Here is a 19,925-nt window from a genome sequence, read left to right as displayed (position 1 = left end):
TTTCTGACGTCCTGCCCCATGATGTTCGTTTTCTTGAGGCTGATGGTTAGGCCAAATTCGTTGCAGGCAGCCGCAAACCTGTCGATGAGTCTCTGCAGACACTCTTCAGTGTGAGATGTTAAAGCAGCATCGTCAGCAAAGAGCAGTTCCCTGATGAGGACTTTCCGTACTTTGGCCTTCGCTCTTAGACGGGCAAGGTTGAACAACCTGCCATCTGATCTTGTGTGGAGGAAAATTCCTTCTTCTGAGGACTTGAACGCATGTGAGAGCAGCAGGGAGAAGAAAATCCCAAACAGTGTAGGTACGAGAACACAGCCCTGTTTCACGCCACTCAGGATAGGAAAGGGGTCTGATGAGGCCTGATGCTGAATTGTGCCTTTCATATTGTCATGGAATGAGGTGATGATAGTAGCTTTGGTGGACATCTGATCTTTGCTAGTAGTCTGAAGAGACCATGTCTGCTGATGAGGTCAAAGTACCTGAGAGGTACAACAGACATAAAAGAATACTGAACGTACTGAGTCGTTAGCCTTGACCATTTTCCCCACTGGGACGGGTTCAGGTCAGACTTTAGAGTTAAGAGTATGATACAGGAGGTATCGCTTCAGATGCCTACTGGGCCATAAGGTCACATGATATGGCGTCAGGTCAGGCCCCCCGATGTCATCCCACCAGGACGCAATTTCTTGAGTGGCGGCCGGCCAGTCGCATGGGGACTCCAGTCGGGCTTTGAAAACCAGCAATTAAGAGGTAATTTAGATGATTAAGAAGGCAATTGAAACTTATCTTACAGGCCCGTCCGAATCTTTTGAGTGGTGCACAGGCATTACAGGGGGTCAGAGCCTCAGCAGCTTTTAAAGGGTGGGCATCGGAGTGGCAGCCGATGGCACTGCTGCACTCATCAGCCGTGCAATGAGGGGTTTCACTCTAATTGCAAGGAAATTTGGGATCGAGACCCCCTTGAGGAGTTATTCCTCTTGTCAGGGGGCTCACGGCAGAGTGGCCTGAGGGGTGGTGGGCTGAGTAGCGTTTCAGTACCCACTGAAAGGGTACCCCCGTTATAGTGGCTGATGGGGTCCTTGGCTGGAGGCTGAGGGGTTCTGGTCACTGGCTTGTTGCAGGTTTCCTGCTGGCCACAGTTTGATACAGGTGGCCCTTTAAACATGCCACTGGCACTTCTTTCCACTTCAGCCGATGACACAGCTGCTGCCTCAAGGCCTGCCACTGGCTGCTGAGTCGCTGGACATCCTGCCTGCTGGCCAGTTGGTGCGGGAGGGCCTACGCCACCCGCTTTCAGTTCCACCTTCCCCTTCCCGCCCAGTCCCATGAAATCCCAGCCTTTATGTTAATAATGCCTACTTTACTGATGGAAGGAGTTGTGAATGAGGAATTGATTAGTTCCATTGAGAAAGAAAAGAGATCAACGCTTCCCAGCACTTTAAGGTCATACATGCTTGTGTGATGATGCAGTATTAAAAAGAAAGAGCTCCTTGTATTTCCATAGTGCCTGTCACAACCTCAGGACCTCCCAAAGCGCTTAACAGCCAATGAAGTACTTTTGAAGTATAGTTACGGTTGCAATGTAGGAAAAACCCGGGGTGGGAACTAACCCTCATTGGGGCACAAAGGATCAATTTCAGACTGTGCCCAATCCACCTGCGGCAGGGGCACCACCGTATTGGTACTGGCGTCCTCGGCACCTGCCTGAAACAGGCATTAAGTGTCTTGCATACGGAAATTGGAGGTGTAATGCCTGTTTGAGGATCCCTGGATGCTTGTCGGCCCCAGGCAGAACAGGCATCAGGTCTGCTCTGTTCTACATGTGGTCTAGCCAGCTGTCTTTAAAGGGACATCCGCAGACCCCCAAACATAATGTATTTTCTTTCTTCTATATTTACCTTCATGTGGAGCAGGCCTGTGCTAGCTCCCACTCTTCCATTCACCTCTTCCCCGCAGTCCCACTCCCCACATCACCACCCAGGACCTACCTGACGGTCACCATTGGTGAGGCAGATAATCCCAAATTGGAGACTCCCAATCTGACTAGTAGTCGCTGGAAGTGTGACTACAGCTCAGTTCACATATTGAAAACAGGCCAAAGGCTCCAATTTCGGGCAAGCCTAGGGGTCCCCCAGTTGCTGCCAAGGTCTGGCCCTTAGCCGGTAATTTTTTAATATACTCTTTTATGGGATGTGGGCGTCGCTGGCCAGGCCAGCATTTATTGCCCATCCCTAACTGCCCTTGAGAAGGTGGTGAACTGCCTTCTTGAACCAATGCAATCCATCTGATGCAGGTAAATCAAAGGTGCTGTTCGGGGGGAAGTTTCAGGATTTTGACCCAGCGACAGTGAAGGAACGGCGATATAGTTCCAAGTCAAGATGGTGTGTGGCTTGGAGGGGAACTTGCAGGTGGTGGTGTTCCCATGTATTTGCTGCCCTTGTCCTTCTAGGTGGTAGAGGTCATGGGTTTGGAAGGTGCTGTTGAAGGAGCCTTGATAAGTTGCTGCAGTGCATTTTGTAGATGGTACACACTGCTGCCACTGTGCGTTGGTGGTGAAGGGAGTGAATGTTGAAGGTGGTAGATAGGGTGCCAATCAAGCGGGCTGCTTTGTCCTGGATGGTGTTGAGCATCTTGAGTGTTGTTGGAGCTGCACCTCTCCTGGCGAGCGGAGAGTGTTCCATCACACTCCTGACTTGTGCCTTGTAGATGGCAGACAGGCATTTGGGAGTCAGGAGGTGAGTTACTCACTGCAAAATTCCCAGCCTTTGAGCTGCCCTTGTAGCCAGAGTATTTATGTGGCTACTCCAGTTCAGTTTCCCCAGGATGTTGATAGCATGGAGAGGCAGCCCACCATTCTTAATTGGACAGCGGGCCTGGCGGTGGCCAATTAAGTGGTCGCCACCAGGAAGATTGCCACCATATTCTGTGTCCAAAAACAGCACTTAAACAAATAGCCCAATAATTTACTTTAAATATTGTGTTTTTTTAAAATATATATATTTTTACACGTCTACTGTTTTCTATTTTGATGGGGACCAAATACAGGTCTTGAGCCTGTGCAGGTGGGCAGCGGGACCGCAGTGGCAATCTTCCTGACAGCGGCCTCTTAATTGGTCGCAACTGGGCATGCCACCCAATTAAGGACGGCAGTTGCCTCCCCATGCTGCTGGCCGAATAGAGGGGTGGCATCTCTGCGGCCTTGGCAGTTGCCACCAAGTGAGATGGCTGCTACTGAGGCTGCAAGGAGAATGACAGGGCACCTCCATTTTGAGGTGAGGAAGAAAAATCACTTTTCTGCTGGGGCCAGGCAGGCAGGCCCCGATGCCCCTTCCTTGGGTCACGGATACGATGGCAGCCCCCAAGGAAGCCACTGGGAGGACACCTCCATGCAGCTGGTGGCCTCCCCAAGTGACTGGGGGCTGATCTACCACTGGCAGAGGAAGTTGGCCGTCAATTGTTCCCTTAATTATTCAGATTGGTATCCGGTTGGCGGGTGGCTGAGACGTTACTATTTCCACAGCTGGTGATGGAACTATGTCAGGGAGCCCTCCCGACGCCGCTCCCCGGCATTTTACTGGAACGCACCCCCTCCTCCTAGCCTGCCACCTGCCAGAAATCCTTGTCTAATACCTCTATTTATGAAGTCCAAGATCCTATATGCTTTGCTAACTACAATGTCCACATGTCCTGCCAACTTCAAAGATCTATGCACATGAACCCCCAGGCCCCTCTGTCCTTGCACTCTCTGTAGAACTGTTCCATTAAGTATATTAAATTCCATCTGCCACTTGTCTGCCCATTCTGCTAGCCTATCTATGTCCTGTTGCATGCGGTTCATATCATCCTCTCTGTTTGCCACTCCTCCAAGCCTGGTATCATCAGCAAATTTTGAAATTTTACTCTGTATTTCAATATAAATATTGGCCAGGACACTGGGATAACTCCCAGATAACTCGTCAGAACAGTGCCATGAGATCTTTTGCATATACCTTTGACAGCAGACAGGGCCTTGGTTTAAAGTCTTGTCCAAAAGACAGCACCTACAACACTGCTGCAGTCCCTCAGTACGACACTGGAGTGTTAGCCTAAATGTATACAGTTAAGTGGGATTGAAAACCACGATCTTCTGACTCATAAGTATGGACCAACAGTTACTACAGTCCAAAAATCATTCACTGGATAAAGCTCTTGAGTGCAGTATTTATTATTAATTTATACCTCTCATCCTCCCACACATTGGGCTGGATTTTGTGCTAGAGCCGGGGCTCCCCCCCCCCCGCCCACCTCAGCCTTTTCGCGCCTGCCCCAGAGCAATCCTCCAATCTTTTAACTTCTAAGTTTCACCAGCTGGGATCCTCGTCCCTTTAAAGAGGGAGATCCCGCCACCAAGAGCTGCCAGCCAATCACAGGGCTGGCAGCTCGTCAGCATCAGCAGTGCCACTGGGAGCAATGGCCATTGCCGGTACTGCAGAGGCCTCGGACCCAGGCTCAGCGGTGGAACCTCGGACCAGTGGTAGGTGAGACGGGATCACCAAGGCCAGTCTGGAAGGCCCCTGTGAGGGGGAGGTGGGGAGGATTCTCGTGCAGTCCAGGGGGAGGGGGATTCCGGGGGTAAAGTTGTTCCCGGTGGGGGTCCTCCACCATGGGCTACAAATTGCCTCATTTTAAAGATAACTTCCCCACGTGGTGGAGACCACCCCCCCCCCCCCCCTCCGCTGGTGACGTCCCAGTGGTAGCAGGAAGAGGCCCTTAATTGGCCATTAATAGGCCACTTAAGGGCCTCAATCGGCCTCTGGGCGGGAAGGTCATCGTTGGCCTATCCCACTCTGGGAAGATCGCTTGGCAACGGGGAGGTGACAGACCATCCGCACCACTCCCCCCGCCCCCTCCGCCACCCATCGGGATACTCCATGCACCCCCCTCACCCCCCACCCCACCTCCAACTCTACCTCGGGGGGGGTGGGGGGGGGCCGCACAAAGTCCCAGCCATTGTCTGCAAAACTGCAGTACTCATGGGATTTCACTTGCCAGTTCATTTGCCCTACTTTTGACAACAGCAAAATACAGTGGATGCTGGAAGTCTGAAATAAAACAGAGAATACAGGAAATGCTGAGCAGGTCTGGAAGCATCTGTTGGGGGAGAAACAGAGTTAGTGTTTCAGGTTTCAGGTTCCAGCATTTTCTGCTTTGACTGCCCTAGTTTTGACCGTGGTCCTTCACCTAGGATTTTCAATTCAAAGAAACTCAGCCACAACAGAAATCTATCTTTATGAACTTGTGAATGATATGATGGGAAAAGACAATCCACCCTGCCTTATTCAGATATGGTGTAACCAGGTACACCATTAGCTGACATCTCAATCACAGAATCTCCTGAGAGAGAGGTAACAGAAACTGAGAACAATATCTTGCAGCCAGTTTCACGGAATCACAGAACTGTTACAGTGCAGAAGGAGGCCATTCGGCCCAGAGTGTCTGCACTGGCTCTCCTAATGAGCACTTTACCTCATGCCATTCCCCCGCTTCACCCCGTAACCTTGTACATTTTTCCTTTTCAGATAACAGTCTAATTCCCTTTTGAATGCCTCGATTGAACCTGCCTCCACTACACTCTCGGGCAGTGCATTCCAGATCCTGACCGCTCGCTGCATGAAGACGTTTTTCCTCATGTCGCTTTTGCTTCTTTTGCCAATTACTTTAAATCTGTGCCCTTTCATTCTTGATCCTTTCACAAGTGGGAACAGTTTCTCCCCATCTACTCTGTCCAGACCCTTCATGATTTTGAATATCTCTATGTAATCACCTCTCAGCCTTCTCTTCTCCAAGGAAAACAGTCCTAACTTCTCCAATCTATCTTCATAACTGAAGTTCCTCATCCCTGGAACCATTCTTGTGAATCTTTTCTGTATTCTCTCCAAAGCTCTCACATCTCTCCTAAAGGGTGGTGACCAGAACTGGACACAGTCCTCCAGCTGAGGCCGATCTAGTGTCTTATAGAAGTTTAACATAACCTCCTTGCTCTTTAGGAAATGCCCTGGGGGAAGTTCCTCTCTGAGATCCTCTGCCAATCAAGTGAATCTCCAGGAGACTGCAATAGCCTTTAACCTCTCACCGTCACAACTGATTATTAACTTACCCTCAATAACTGGGAAACGTCCTCTTTGCTCAGTCATTTGTCAAGTGTCCTTTTAAAGGACTGCAGTGAATCAATACCCACTGTGTGTTGTGTAGTCTGTTCCAGACGGTGATGGCTCTCTGTGAAAAGAAATACTCCCTGCCGTTTAATCTACATCTCTGCCTGAGGATTTCTTACACAATGCTGTCCAGTCCTAAATTCCCTATTCATTTCAATTAACCTCACAACTGGACTGAATCCAATCTGTTCATCATTTTAAAAACCGCAATCATGTCCCCTCAAAGCTTGTGTTTTTCTGAAGTAAATAGTCCCAATTCTTGGAGCGCATCCTGATAACTAAAAGCTTTATGACCAGTTGCAAATCCGATTATCCTCCTCTGCACCTCCCCCAGAACCTTAACGGGCGGCACAGTGGCTCAGTGGTTAGCACTGCAACCTCACAGCTCCAGCGACCTGCGTTCAGTTCTGCATACTGCCTGTGCGGAGTTTGCAAGTTCTCCCTGTGATTGTGGGGGTTTCTGCTGGGTGCTCCGGTTTCCCTCCCACGGCCAAAGACTTGCAGGTTGATAGGTAAATTGGCCATTGTAAATTGCCCCTAGTGTAGGTAGGGAATATGGGATTAATGTAGGATTAGTATAAATGGGTGGTTGTTGGTCAGCACAGACTCAGTGGGCTGAAGGGCCTGTTTCAGTGCTGTATCTCTCTATGACTCTAACCTTGATATTCATCCCTATTTTTGTGGACCAAGAGGGGAAACAGTATTCAAAGTGCAGGAGTTACTATTCATATATTAAGCTCCCAGTCTTCAGTCTTCCCCTTCTTTGAGCCAGCTGTTATTGCTATTATATCATAGTCCCATTTAGCGACTTGTGCCTACAGCTCACCAACCTTATTTACCATGGCTGATCTGTATAAATTCATCCATCCAGAGAGATCCAAATGATCCCCTATCATAACATCCAACCTCAAATATTATTTTCTGCCCCGACAGACACTTCACACTGCTTGTGCCCCTTTAATACATTTTCAGTTATTACTCCCGCCACCTCCCTTCAAAGTCTCTCTCGATCTGTAACCTTTAGCAGGGAAACTGCTGCATGGTAAGAACCAGCCTGGAACTTCCCACATCCTAAATGCAAAGTGGTCAAGTTACAAATGATGCCAGATTAGCAGGAGCAGTGGAAGTGAAGGAGGCAGCTCAGAAATTACAGAAGGAATTGGAAATGTAGGGGGGGGTGTGGAGGAAATGACAGAAATTTAATGCGGGCAACTGCAAAGTGCTGCACATCGGGAGGAAAAGCATGTGTTACACCGACTCCATGAAGGGTGTTGAAACAGCTGAAAGAGGCCTACAAGTCTTCATAGACTTGGTGCAAATCATGTCCAACCTACGCACAGCAGCAATCAACAAAGACCAAGATCTAGTTAGATCACTTTAGATTAGAGATACAGCACTGAAACAGGCCCTTCGGCCCACCGAGTCTGTGCCGAACATCAGCCACCCATTTTATACTAATCCTACACTAATCCCATATTCCTACCAAACATCCCCACCTGTCCCTATATATTTCCCTACCACCTACCTATACTAGTGACAATTTATAATGGCCAATTTACCTATCAACCTGCAAGTCTTTTGGCAGGAAACCGCAGCACCCGGAGAAAACCCACGCAGACACAGGGAGAACTTGCAAACTCCACACAGGCAGTACCCAGAATCGAACCCGGGTCCCTGGAGCTGTGAGGCTGTGGTGCTAACCACTGCGCCACTGTGCCACCACTTTCTAGGGGTTGATGGATTTTTGGGTAGTAAGAGAATTAAGGGATATGGAGATAGTGCAGGAAGGGGGAGTTAGAGTCAAAGAGTTATACAGCACAGAAACAGGCCCTTCGGCCCATCGTGTCTGTGCCGGCCGTCAAGCACCTATCTATTCTAATCCCACTTTCCAGCACTTGGCCTGTAGCCTTGTATGCTATGGCGTTGCAAGTGCTCATTTAAATACTTCTTAAATGTTGTGAGGGTTCCTGCCTCTACCACCTCTTCAGGCAGTGTGTTCCAGATTCCCACCACCCTCTGGGTGAAAACATTTTTCCTCAAATCCCCTCGAAACCTCCTGCCCCTTACCTTAAATCTATGCCCCCTGGTTATTGACACCTATGCTAAAGGAAAAAGTTTCTTCCTATCTAACCTATCAATGCCCCTCATAATTTTGTATACCTCAATCAGGTCCCCCCTCAGCCTTCTCTGCTCTGAGGAAACCAACTCTCACCTTTTCAGTCTCTCTTCATAGCTGAAATGCTCCAGCCCAGGCAACATCCTGATGAATCTCCACTGCACCCTCTCCAGTGCAATCACATCCTTCCTATAGTGTGGTGCCCAGAACTGTACACAGTACTCCAGCTGTGACCTAACTAGCGTTTTATACAGCTCCATCATAACCTCCCTGCTCTTATATTCTATGCCTCGGCTAATAAAGGCAACTTTCCCATATGCCTTCCTAATCACCTTATCTACCTGTGCTGCTGCCTTCAGTAATCTAAGGACAAGTACACCAAGGTCCCTCTGACCCTCTGTTCTTCCTAGGGTCCTACCATCCATTGTTTATTCCCTTGCCTTGTTAGTCCTCCTAAAATGCATCACCTCACACTTCTCAGGATTAAATTCCATTTGCCACTGCTCCGCCCATTTTACCAGCCCATCTGTAACTTCCTGTAATCTAAGGCTTTCCTCCTCATTATTTATGACACCACCAATTTTCGTGTCATCCATGAACTTACTGATCATAACACCTATATTCACGTCTAAATCATTAATGTACACTACAAACAGCAAGTATCCCAGCACCGATCGCTGTGGTACACCACTGATCACAGGCTTCCACTCGCAAAAACTACCCTCGACCATCACCCTCTGCCTCCTGCCGCTACGCCAATTTTGGATCCAATTTGCCAAATTGCCCTGGATCTCATGGGCTCTTACCTTCTTAACCAATATCCCATGTGGGACGTTATCAAAGCCTTACTGAAGTCCATGTAGACTACATCAACTGCCTTACTCTCATCTACACATCTAGTCACCTCCTCAAAAAATTCAATCAAGTTTGTTAGACACGATCTCCCCCTGACTATCCCTGATTAATCCCTGCCTCTCCAAGTGGAGATTAAGCCTCTCCCTTCGAATTTTTTCCAATAGTTTCCCAACCACTGATGTTAAGACTCACTGGCCTGTAATTACCTGGTTTATTCCTACTACCCTTCTTGAATAATGGTACCACATTCACTGTCCTCCAGTCCTCTGGTACGTCTCCTGTGGCCAGAAAAGATTTGAAAATTTGTGTCAGAGTCCGTGCTATCTCCTCTCTTGTGTCACATAACAGCCTGGGATACATCTCATCTGGGCCTGGAAATTTATCTACTTTTAAGCCCGCTAAAACAGCTAATACTTCCTCCCTTTCAATGCAAATTCATTCAGGTATATCACAATCCCCTTCCCTGATCTCTACACCTACATCGTCCTTCTCCATAGTGAACGCAGTTGAGGTGGATCTTGAGCCGAGAGCCTGTTGAGCAGCGGAGCAGGCTTGAAGGGCCAAATGGCCTACTCCTGCACCTATTTCTTATGTTCTTATGCTCTACCACGCTGGTAGTTGCACGCCAGACGCAAAAAGAATGATGAACTATGTATCCAGAAAAGCCGAATATAATTTGGAGGAGGTAATGATCAAACTGTGTAATGCTTTGATCAGACTGCATCTTGAATCCTGCATCCATTTCTGGTTGCTAAGACAGAAAGGAGAATTTCCAATGCAGGAGTCAGGGCAGAGAAGAACCACAAGGCCGATCCCTCATCTGAATAATGAGGTCATCTTCTTCTTCTTCTTCTTTGGCCGCCTTGTCTCGGGAGACAATGGGTAAGTGCCTGGAGGTGGTCAGTGGTTTGTGGAACAGCGCCTGGAGTGGCTATAAAGGCCAATACTAGAGTGACAGACTCTTCCACAGGTGCTGCAGATAAAATTGGTTGTCAGGGCTGTTTCGCAGTTGGCTCTCCCCTTGCGCTTCTGTCTTTTTTCCTGCCAACAGCTAAGTCTCTTCGACTCGCCACACTTTAGCCCCGCCTTTATGGCTGCCTGCCAGCTCTGACGATCGCTGGCAACTGAGGTAAGACAGGAGAAACTTGGGATTTTGGCATATAAAATAATGAAGAGAATGGAAAGGATAAAGCTTTCTGCTTTAAATTACATTTCAGAAGTACAACAAAGGGGTTGAAGTTCACACTAGTTGAAGGCCAATTTAGAACCATTTAAGAAACAATTGGATGCTAAGATAGGGAAACATTAGGATCTCTCTGGATGGATGAATTTATACAGATCAGCCATGGTAAATAAGGTTGGTGAACTGTAGGCCCAAGTCAGTAAATGGGATTATAATATGATATCAATAACAGCTGGCTCAAAGAAGTGGAAGACTGGGAGCTTAATATACCTGGCTACAGGTTATTCAGGCAAGACAGGGTGGGAGAAAAGATGTGGGAAGTGAGGGAATGGTTTAAAGTGTTATGACCAGGTGAGAAAGAGGTCCAGGGTTCCCTTTTAGCCTTCACATGGTCTTACAGTAACAGGGTTTAAGTTTTAAACACACTGTTTTTTTTAGCTCCCCCTTAGCTCACCGCTTTCCAATTATAAGGCAAAGAAACCAGCACAAACAGGTTTTCTCAGGTTTAAAGAAAAAAAGTTGAAGTTTATCAAACTTAAACTTAAACTCTAATTCGGTTAATGCCTATGGATGCATGCCGCGCCCTAGGCTAGCATGCAGAGGTGATACACAAATATGTGCAAATAGAGATAGAAAAGAGCAGAAGAAAAATAAAGTGGAAAGGTTTGAGGCAATATCTGAAGAATTGTTGTTATGGTTCTTCGAGCTCACTGTAGAGACCTTGATTGTAGGTGGATCTTGCTTTTCATTGGGGCCCAGTATTATTCTTAAACCTTGTTCACTGTAGGAGACTTTTCTCTCTTTAGGTTCATGTGTCTTCAGTGGATACAGAGGCTTGTGAGAAAGAGATGGGAGTAGACAGGAGAGAGATCTTCTCAGTCCAGGAGCAGACTTTCTGCCCAAACTATTTGTACAAATTCAAAAAACTCAGGTTGCCCAGCAGGTTAGTCATGTGACTAGCTGGTTTGATCATGTCCATTTGTGTATTTGGCCATCTTAGAAGTCAACCTGGAATGCGAGCTCCTCCACTTTCAACATCTGGTGATCAAAAGTCCATTATGGGTTGAATGTCAGGGAATGGCTGCTTTGTCCTTCCAAACACTGTCTGTTAATATGCAAACGTCCCTTCCAGCCACGGACAATTTGTTTAACAAGTCCTCCCCTCACTCCAGTAACAGTTTAAAATCAATATTCATGACAAAATTAATGTGCCGCTGGGGGTCTAGCACGACACCTCTAGACTCAACAGAATGAAATGCGACTTGAGAAATGGAGCATTTCATTAAAAGGGTCAAGAAAAATGTAAGATACAGAAAAAAACATGCATTTTTCTCATTCAGTCCCATTCATTCATAAATCCTAAAATCTATTACAGCTTGGTCTTCTCTTGGTGCCAATGTTGCTTTAATTTCCCCCTTTTTGGCATCCCAATAAACATGTGGTTCTTTTTTTTTGGGAAGTTTCTCTTCTGTTTGCCCATTTCCATGGCTGCCCAGGGTCTTTGTTCCTGCTGAGGTAATTTTTTTTTTAAAGAGTCAGTAGTGGGTGGGTATATCCTGAACTATTTTTCAGTGCTTTGCTGAACCATGCAAAGGCTTTTGACTTCAGGGGATGGGTGGTTTGCTTTTTTTCTGACTGTGGGGGAGGTTTCTTTGCTAATCTCCCCTTTGTCCCAGAGGACACTCCTGCCTGCAGGTATTTGTGCAGACTCTACTGCACGCCCCTATGGCACTTCGACTAGATGAGGCATCACCTTCATGGTTTCTCTATGAAAATACTGTTAGCAACTCTGGTGGGGTGCTTCTAGTGTCTGCATTTACATAGGAGGTGTGGGGTCTCACTTTTCACATTTTTCAGGGTTGGCTGACCAGACAGTAGGAATTTTCATCCGGGATTTCTCCCGGACTTCCTTTAACCTGCCCTCTTGGTCACTTTTTCCCCTTCTCTGTTTAACCTTTTGCCAGCCTTGTGCCTGCCTGTTCCTTTTTGTTCTCGGCAGGGGTCCCTTACAGTTCACCAGCCCTCTGCTGGAGGGTCCTCCTAACACGGGTACAGGACTTAGGGGTGCAGGTTTCACTGTAGGTTGGGGTTTCCCCTCAACCTGGCACATGTGGCAACTCCTGCAGTACTCCACCACATCTTTGTGGAGTTTTGGGCAGTCAAACTGCTGTCTTATGTGGGCTTTGGTCTTTTGTATACCAGCACATACAACCACTGTAGTCTCGTGGGCCCGTCTTAATATTTCTCTCCGGTACCTCTGCAGCACCACTAACTGGTGAACCACTGCCCACTCCTTGCCCTCAGGTCTGTGAGGAGAACTCCATTTCCTCATCAGTACCTCATTCTTTAAATAGTAGCAATCAGGGGCTCCCTCTGCTTCACTTTCAGACTGGGCAGTCTGTGCTAACTCTTGAAAGACTGAGTCGGCTCGCTGAGCCTCAGCTAGGGAAAAGCTATTTAATTCATTCCCTGGGTCTCCAAACTTTCACAAGGAAGTCTCAGACAGGCAGATCTCATGGGCATCTGCCTGCAGACAAAAGAAACTATTTTAGCAAATATTATTGCTTAAAATCTGTTACATCTTTAAGTACTCCCAGTTCTGACAAAGAGTGATCGACCTGAAATGTTAACTCTGTTTCTCTTTCCACAGATGCTGCCAGGCCTGCTGAGTAATCCCAGCAGTTTCTGTTTTTATTCTAGGTTTCCAGGATCCGCTGTACTTTGCTCTCATCGTCGTGGTGAATGGTTGTTTTACAGACTAGAGGGAAGAATACAATTGTGTTTCCATGGAGTTGGTATTCGGCACACTGCTCTTTTTGATAGATGTAAATGAGCTGGATCGGGTAATACAGAACATAATTTCAAAGTTTGCAGATGATACAAATAGTCTGAAATGTAATGAGCAATGAGGAGGATAGTAACAGACTTCAGGAGGACATAGACTGGTAAGATGTGCAGGCACAGAGCAGATGCAATTTAATGCAGAGAAATGTGAAGTGATACATTTAATAGGAAGAATGAGGAGAGGCAATATATACTAAGTGGCACGGTTATAAAGTGGATGAAGAAACAGGGAGACCTGGGGGTGTACATACACAAATCTTTGAAGGTGGGCAGGATAGGGGTTGAGAAGGCTGTTAAAAAGCAGAAGGAATCCTTGGCTTTAATAAGAGAGGCATATAGTACAAAAGCAAGGAAGTTATGCTAAACCTTTATAAAACACTGATTAGGTCTCATCCAGAGTCATCTTTCTTCTTTGGCCTCCTTATCTCAAGAGACAATGGGTAAGCACCTGGAGGTGGTCAGTGGTTTGTGGAGCAGCGCCTGGAGTGGCTATAAAGGCCAATTCTAGAGTGACAGGCTCTTCCACAGGTGCTGCAGAAAAATTTGATTGTCGGGGCTGTTACACAGTTGGCTCTTCCCTTGCGCCTCTGTCTTTTTTCCTGCCAACTGCTAAGTCTCTTCGACTCGCCACACTTTAGACCCACCTTTATGGCTGCCCGCCAGCTCTGGCGAACACTGGCAACTGACTCCCACGACTTGTGATCAATGTCACAGGATTTCATGTCGCGTTTGCAGATGTCTTTAAAGCGGAGACATGGACGGCCGATGGGTCTGATACCAATGGCGAGCTCGCTGTCCAATGTGTCTTTGGAGATCCTGCCAACTTCCATGCGGCTCACATGGCCAAGCCATCTCAAGCGCCGCTAACTCAGTAGTGTGTATAAGCTGGGATGTTGGCCGCCTCGAGGACTTCTGTGTTGGAGATACGGTCCTGCCACCTGATGCCAAGGATTCTCCGGAGGCAGCAAAGATGGAATGAATTGAGACGTCGCTCTTGGCTGACATACGTTGTCCAGGCCTCGCTGCCATAGAGCAAGGTACTGAGGACACAGGCTTGATACACTCGGACTTTTGTGTTGCATGTCAGTGCGCCATTTTCCCACACTCTCTTGGCCAGTCTGGACATAGCAGTGGAAGCCTTTCCCATGCGCTTGTTGATTTCTACATCTAGGGACAGATTACTGGTGATAGTTGAGCCTAGGTAGGTGAACTCTTGAACCACTTCCAGAGCGTGGTCACCAATATTGATGGATGGAGCATTTCTGACGTCCTGCCCCATGATGTTCGTTTTCTTGAGGCTGATGGTTAGGCCAAATTCATTGCAGGCAGCCGCAAACCTGTCGATGAGTCTCTGCAGGCATTCCTCAGTGTGAGATGTTAAAGCAGCATCGTCAGCAAAGAGGAGTTCCCTGATGAGGACTTTCCGTACTTTGGACTTCGCTCTTAGACGGGCAAGGTTGAACAACCTGCCCCCTGATCTTGTGTGGAGGAAAATTCCTTCTTCCGAGGACTTGAACGCATGTGAAAGCAGTAGGGAGAAGAAAATCTCCAAAAGTGTAGGTGCAAGAACACAGCCCTGTTTCACACCATTCAGGATAGGAAAGGGGTCTGATGAGGAACCACCATGTAGAATTGTGCCTTTCATATTGTCATGGAATGAGGTGATGATACTTAGTAGCTTTGGTGGGCATCCAATCTTTTCTAGTAGTCTGAAGAGACCATGTCTGCTGACGAGGTCAAAGGCTTTGGTGAGATCAATGAAAGCAATGTAGAGGGGCATCTGGTGTTCGCGGCATTTCTCCTGTATCTGACGAAGGGAGAACAGCATGTCAACGGTCGATCTCTCTGCACGAAAGCCACACTGTGCCTCAGGGTAGACGCGCTCGGCCAGAGTACTGTGCTCAGATTTGGGTAACACACATTAAGAAGGCTGTCAAGGCCTTAGAGAGGATGCAGAAGAGATTTACTAGAATGGCAACACTGATGTAACTCTTCAATTATGTTGGGAGCCTGGAGAAACTGGGGTTGTTCTCCTTGGAGCAGGGAAGGTTAAGAGGAGATTTGCTAAAAGTGTTCAAAATCATCAACAGTTTTGATTGAGTAAATAAAGGGAAACCCATTCCAGTGTCAGAAGGGTCAGTAACCTGAGGGCACAGATTTAAGGTGATTGGCAAAAGAAACGGAGGTGACATAAGGAAACACTTTGTTACATGGCAAGTTACAGGGATCTGGAATGAACTGACTGAAAGAGTGGTGGAAGCAGGTTCAATTGTAACTTTCAAAATATTGGTAAATACCTGATGGGAAGAAAATTGCTCTGTGGAGTGCCAGCATGGACTCGATGTGCCAAATGGCCTCTTTCTGTGCTGTAAATGACTCTATGAGTCTATATTCAATTCCCATTTGAAAGTTATTGAATCTGCTTCCACTGCCCTTTCAGGTAGTGCATTTCCAGATCAGTGAGGGAATGGAAGTAGTTGGATTACTCAACCACTGATACACTGATCTAAATGTCCTCATTCTGTGCTGTATAATTCTATAATTCATTGATTCTAAGATCCAATTTAATGGTGGGACACGCTCAAAGGGATAAATGGCTTACTTTCCTGTTCTTATGTTTAGATGGGCTGAATGATCTTCCTCATCATAATTATCTTGTAATCTGATATAAAGCATGATACTCCAATTGTCCACTTTGAAGGATATCTGCCACGGACAGACCTATTTCCCCAATTTATCTTAATCAGCCTGCTACCTATTCATTTGGTCTAAATTACATTACCGTGTTATCTGCAAATTTGCAAATGGCTCCATTTATGCATTCGTCCAAATGATTGATGATTCTGGGACATTAATCACAGCATATCACCGCAGCTCAACTCTTTCATTACCTTCATGCATAAAAACTAATGCTGACAACACTTGAGACCAGATCCTGTGTTTCTATTTTCCCTTGCACTGTAAGCAAAGCAAGAAACCAGAAAGAGTCAAGCCTCCTTTCTGTCCCACTTCTGAGGAAGGTCTTCATGCTTTGTCATTTATAAGCACCTATTCACTCTGGCATACTCCACTGTTGCACAGTGTATTCTCCATGTGCCTGCTCAGTGAATCTCAGACATCCACCAGGGTACTAATTACATCAAGGTTCAGTGAGCTGCTTATAAATGCAGGCTCATGCCAGGTATCGTACACACGCATGAAATATGATGCTGGTGTGCATCATGTATGTATCATTTGTGCATGAAACACAATCTAGACAGAGTCCTACACAGGTGCATTTTGCCATTTATACAGCTCATTTGCCCATCTGGGATGCTAGCCAAATGAATAAGACAATTGGCAAAAGAACCAGAGGGGACATGAGGAGAATTCTTTTATGCAGCGAGTTGTTATGATCTGGAGTGCACTGCTTGAAAGGGCGATGGAAGCAGATTCAATGATAGCTTTCAAATGTGAATTGAATATAGAGTCATAGAGTCATTTACAGCAGAGAAGGAGGCCATTTGGCCCATCGAGTCCATGCCGGCTCTCCACGGAGCAATCCAGTCAGTCCTACCCACTCACTCGATCCCCGTAGCCCTGAAGATTTATTTCCTTCAAGTGACCATCCAATTTCTTTTTGAAATCATTAATTATCTCCGCTTCCACCACCCTTGTGGGCAGCGACTTCCACGTCATTACCACCCGCTGCGTAAAAAAGTTCTTCTTCACATTTCCTCTGCATCTCTTGCCCAAAACCTTCAATCTGTGTCCCCTAGTCCTTGTGCCATCAGTTAATGGGAACAGCTTTTCCTTGGTCTAAGTTATCTATGCCTGTCACAATCTTGTACACCTTGTATATAATCTTATATACCTGAAAAGAAAAGATTTGCAGGGCTATGGGGAAAGGAATGACACTAGATGGATAGTTCTTTTAAATAGCTAGCACAGGCATGATGGGCCGAATAGTCTCCGACTATGCTTTAAGACTCTAAGGGCGTTAAATTGGGTTAGGTGGCACCATTGTTTGGGCGACGGGTGCTGCTCAGGGACAGAAATGGCATTCAATGTGCATGTGCACACTTCTGCTGTGTATCACGCTGGACGCCATTGCTTAGTGAGGGCAATAGCACAGTGAACATTGGCCGGAAATATGCAGAGCAAGCAGATCATGTCATTAATCAGCATGCAATGTTGCTTTGATGCCAGCAGTGCCATCTTGCAGTTCAACGCTCCAGCCAACGCCTTTTCTTAACCTTACACAGTTGACAAGTAGCAGGAAGGACCCTGCAATCAAAACTATTAAAAGGGATCGGCAGCTACTTACAGGTTAGTTACAAGTTGATTTCTTCTGGCTGTTGCTACAATTCTACAAGTGTTTGGTGCCTTCTATAGTTCTTTCAAGTTGAAAAATTCTACAGTGTTATGACCAAGTTGGGAGGAGACACTGTTTATTCTAGTTCCACTTCTCCACAGGTCACAACATATATTTAAATTTGTTCCCACTTACTGACAGTATCAATCATAGACTCTATTTTTAACCCAGAATAAAACATACCAACCAGGTTTCTTTAATAAACAACAAAATTAGAAGTTTATTATAAAACAAGTCTTAACCAGTAATGAAGCAAAGCATAAACACACAGATCGAAATATAAAAGTTCCCTTTTTACCTTAGCCCCTCTCTCACACACAAACATAGACACCAGTTAACTGAAAAATAAAGAAATTTACTCTTTAGAGCTCTAGTGAAAAAACCCAAAACAGAATACGTTGGCCAAAATACTTGCTAATTCTTGAAGAGAAAAGAGAAGATATGAAAAGATGTTAGAAGTCCTTTTTGATTTGGTGTCCCAAACACCTATAGACGGTTGTCATTGGGATCATCCTAGAACAGTTCTTGTCAGGCGATGTTGAAGATCAGTTTGGGCAGGCTTTCCAGGGAAAATGCAGTAACGGGGGTTTCAGGCAGTTCTTACACTTGCTTCTCAGCTTTTCAAGAGATGGAAAACTGGCAGGCTTTTTCAAAGAGCTGGAACAGACTGAGCTGGGTGTTGCTGTCTTGGCAAGTTTTCTCCAACTGTCTTTTCAAACCTTTATCCATATCCCAACTTGTTGTCCAAAGCGAAACCATAAACAATGTCAGGAGTTAAGCCTCCTGATCCCTATAAAACTTGACCTGTCACCTCTCTGTAAACATCTTTCCCAAGTTAAAAACAACCCGTGCTGGGTAACTATTTTAAGGACAGATGCCTTGCAGTAACTGTTTACAATCCAGACCTCTCAGTGACCCATGTAAAAAAAAATCCATGGACTCCTTTTCAGTTTTAAAACCATATATCTTCAAAATTTAACAAAAAATGGAAGCACTCATAACAACAGGGAGTGATGTGACAGGTGCTGGAGGACATTTTCCTGACTTCAAGGCTTATCACAAATCAGTTGCTTCCAGACATGGGTGCAGTAGTAGGCATTCCCCTTGGAATACAGCCTGAGTGGGAGAATGAGCAGAGGCCATGCAGAGCAAGGCAAGCTGCTAGAGGATGAAGGAGTAAAAGAGGGAGAAGGGCTCTTAGTAGGAGACCATACCAGCCCAGGGTATTCAGGGAGCAATTCTCCTACCTGAACCTCAATGAAGAACAATGTGTGAGATGTATGCACTTCAATAAGGACATCCTGAATGAAATTTGCCACCTGCTGCAGCTACTACTGCAACCTCAGAGCAGGGCAAGGACAGCATTGCCAGTGGCTGTGAAGAACCTTTATGTGTCTGGCTCGTTCCAGGCGGAAGCTGATGATATTTGCAACATCTTGCAGTTTGCCATCCTGTGAGGGAGGTCACCGACACTCTCTATTCAAAGAAAGCTGAAAACATTTCATTCTCTTTTTCCAGAGAAAAGCAAGTGGAGCGAGCACATGGGGTTTCTAGGGTTGAGGTTTCCCCATGGCGCAGGATGCCATTGACTGCACTTTGTGGGCACCATATGTCAATTCTGCCCTATACAGCAACTGAACAGGATTCGACTCCCACACCATTCAGCTGGTGTGTGACCACAGGCAGCAAATCATGCAGGTCAATGTTCGATATCTTGGAAGCAGTCCTGATGCCTACATTCCATGGCAGTCTGATGTGCCAGCTGCATTTGAGCCACAATGGCAAACCAAAGGGTGGCTACTGGGCAACAAGGACTACCTGTTTATCCATGGCTCATGACTGGGTGTGCAACCCAAGCACACAGACACATCATACATACAATGAAAGCTGTGTTGCCACAAGAAATGTGATTGAGCAACCATTGGTGTACTGAAAAAATGCTTCTGCTACATGGGCTCCTCTGGGGAGGTCCTGCAGTACTTGACAGAGTGGGTGTCAAAGATTCATGGTGGTTTGCAGCATGCACCATGATGAGAAGACAGCCCTTGCCATCAGCTATATAGCGAGAAGCTGAGGAGGAGAAGCGTGAGGAGAGACGAGGTGGGGTGGGTTGGGGGTAATGTTGCTGAACTAGCAATTCAGAAGCCCAGACTAATGATCTGGGGACCTGGGTTCAAATCCCACCATGGCAGCTGGTGGAATTTAAATTCAACTAATTAATAAATTCGAGTAAATAAAAAAAGACTGGAATTGAATAGTCTCAGTAATAGTGCCATAAAACTATCATCGATTGTTGTAAAAACCCATCAGGTTCATTAATGTCCGATGGTGAAGGAAATCTGCCATCCTTACCTGGTCTGGCCTACATGTGACTCCAGA

Source organism: Heterodontus francisci, chromosome 3 (assembly GCF_036365525.1).
Source record: "Heterodontus francisci isolate sHetFra1 chromosome 3, sHetFra1.hap1, whole genome shotgun sequence".
NCBI lineage: Eukaryota > Metazoa > Chordata > Chondrichthyes > Heterodontiformes > Heterodontidae > Heterodontus > Heterodontus francisci.
The sequence above is the reverse complement of the archived record's forward strand: the minus strand, read 5'-3'. Positions refer to the sequence as shown.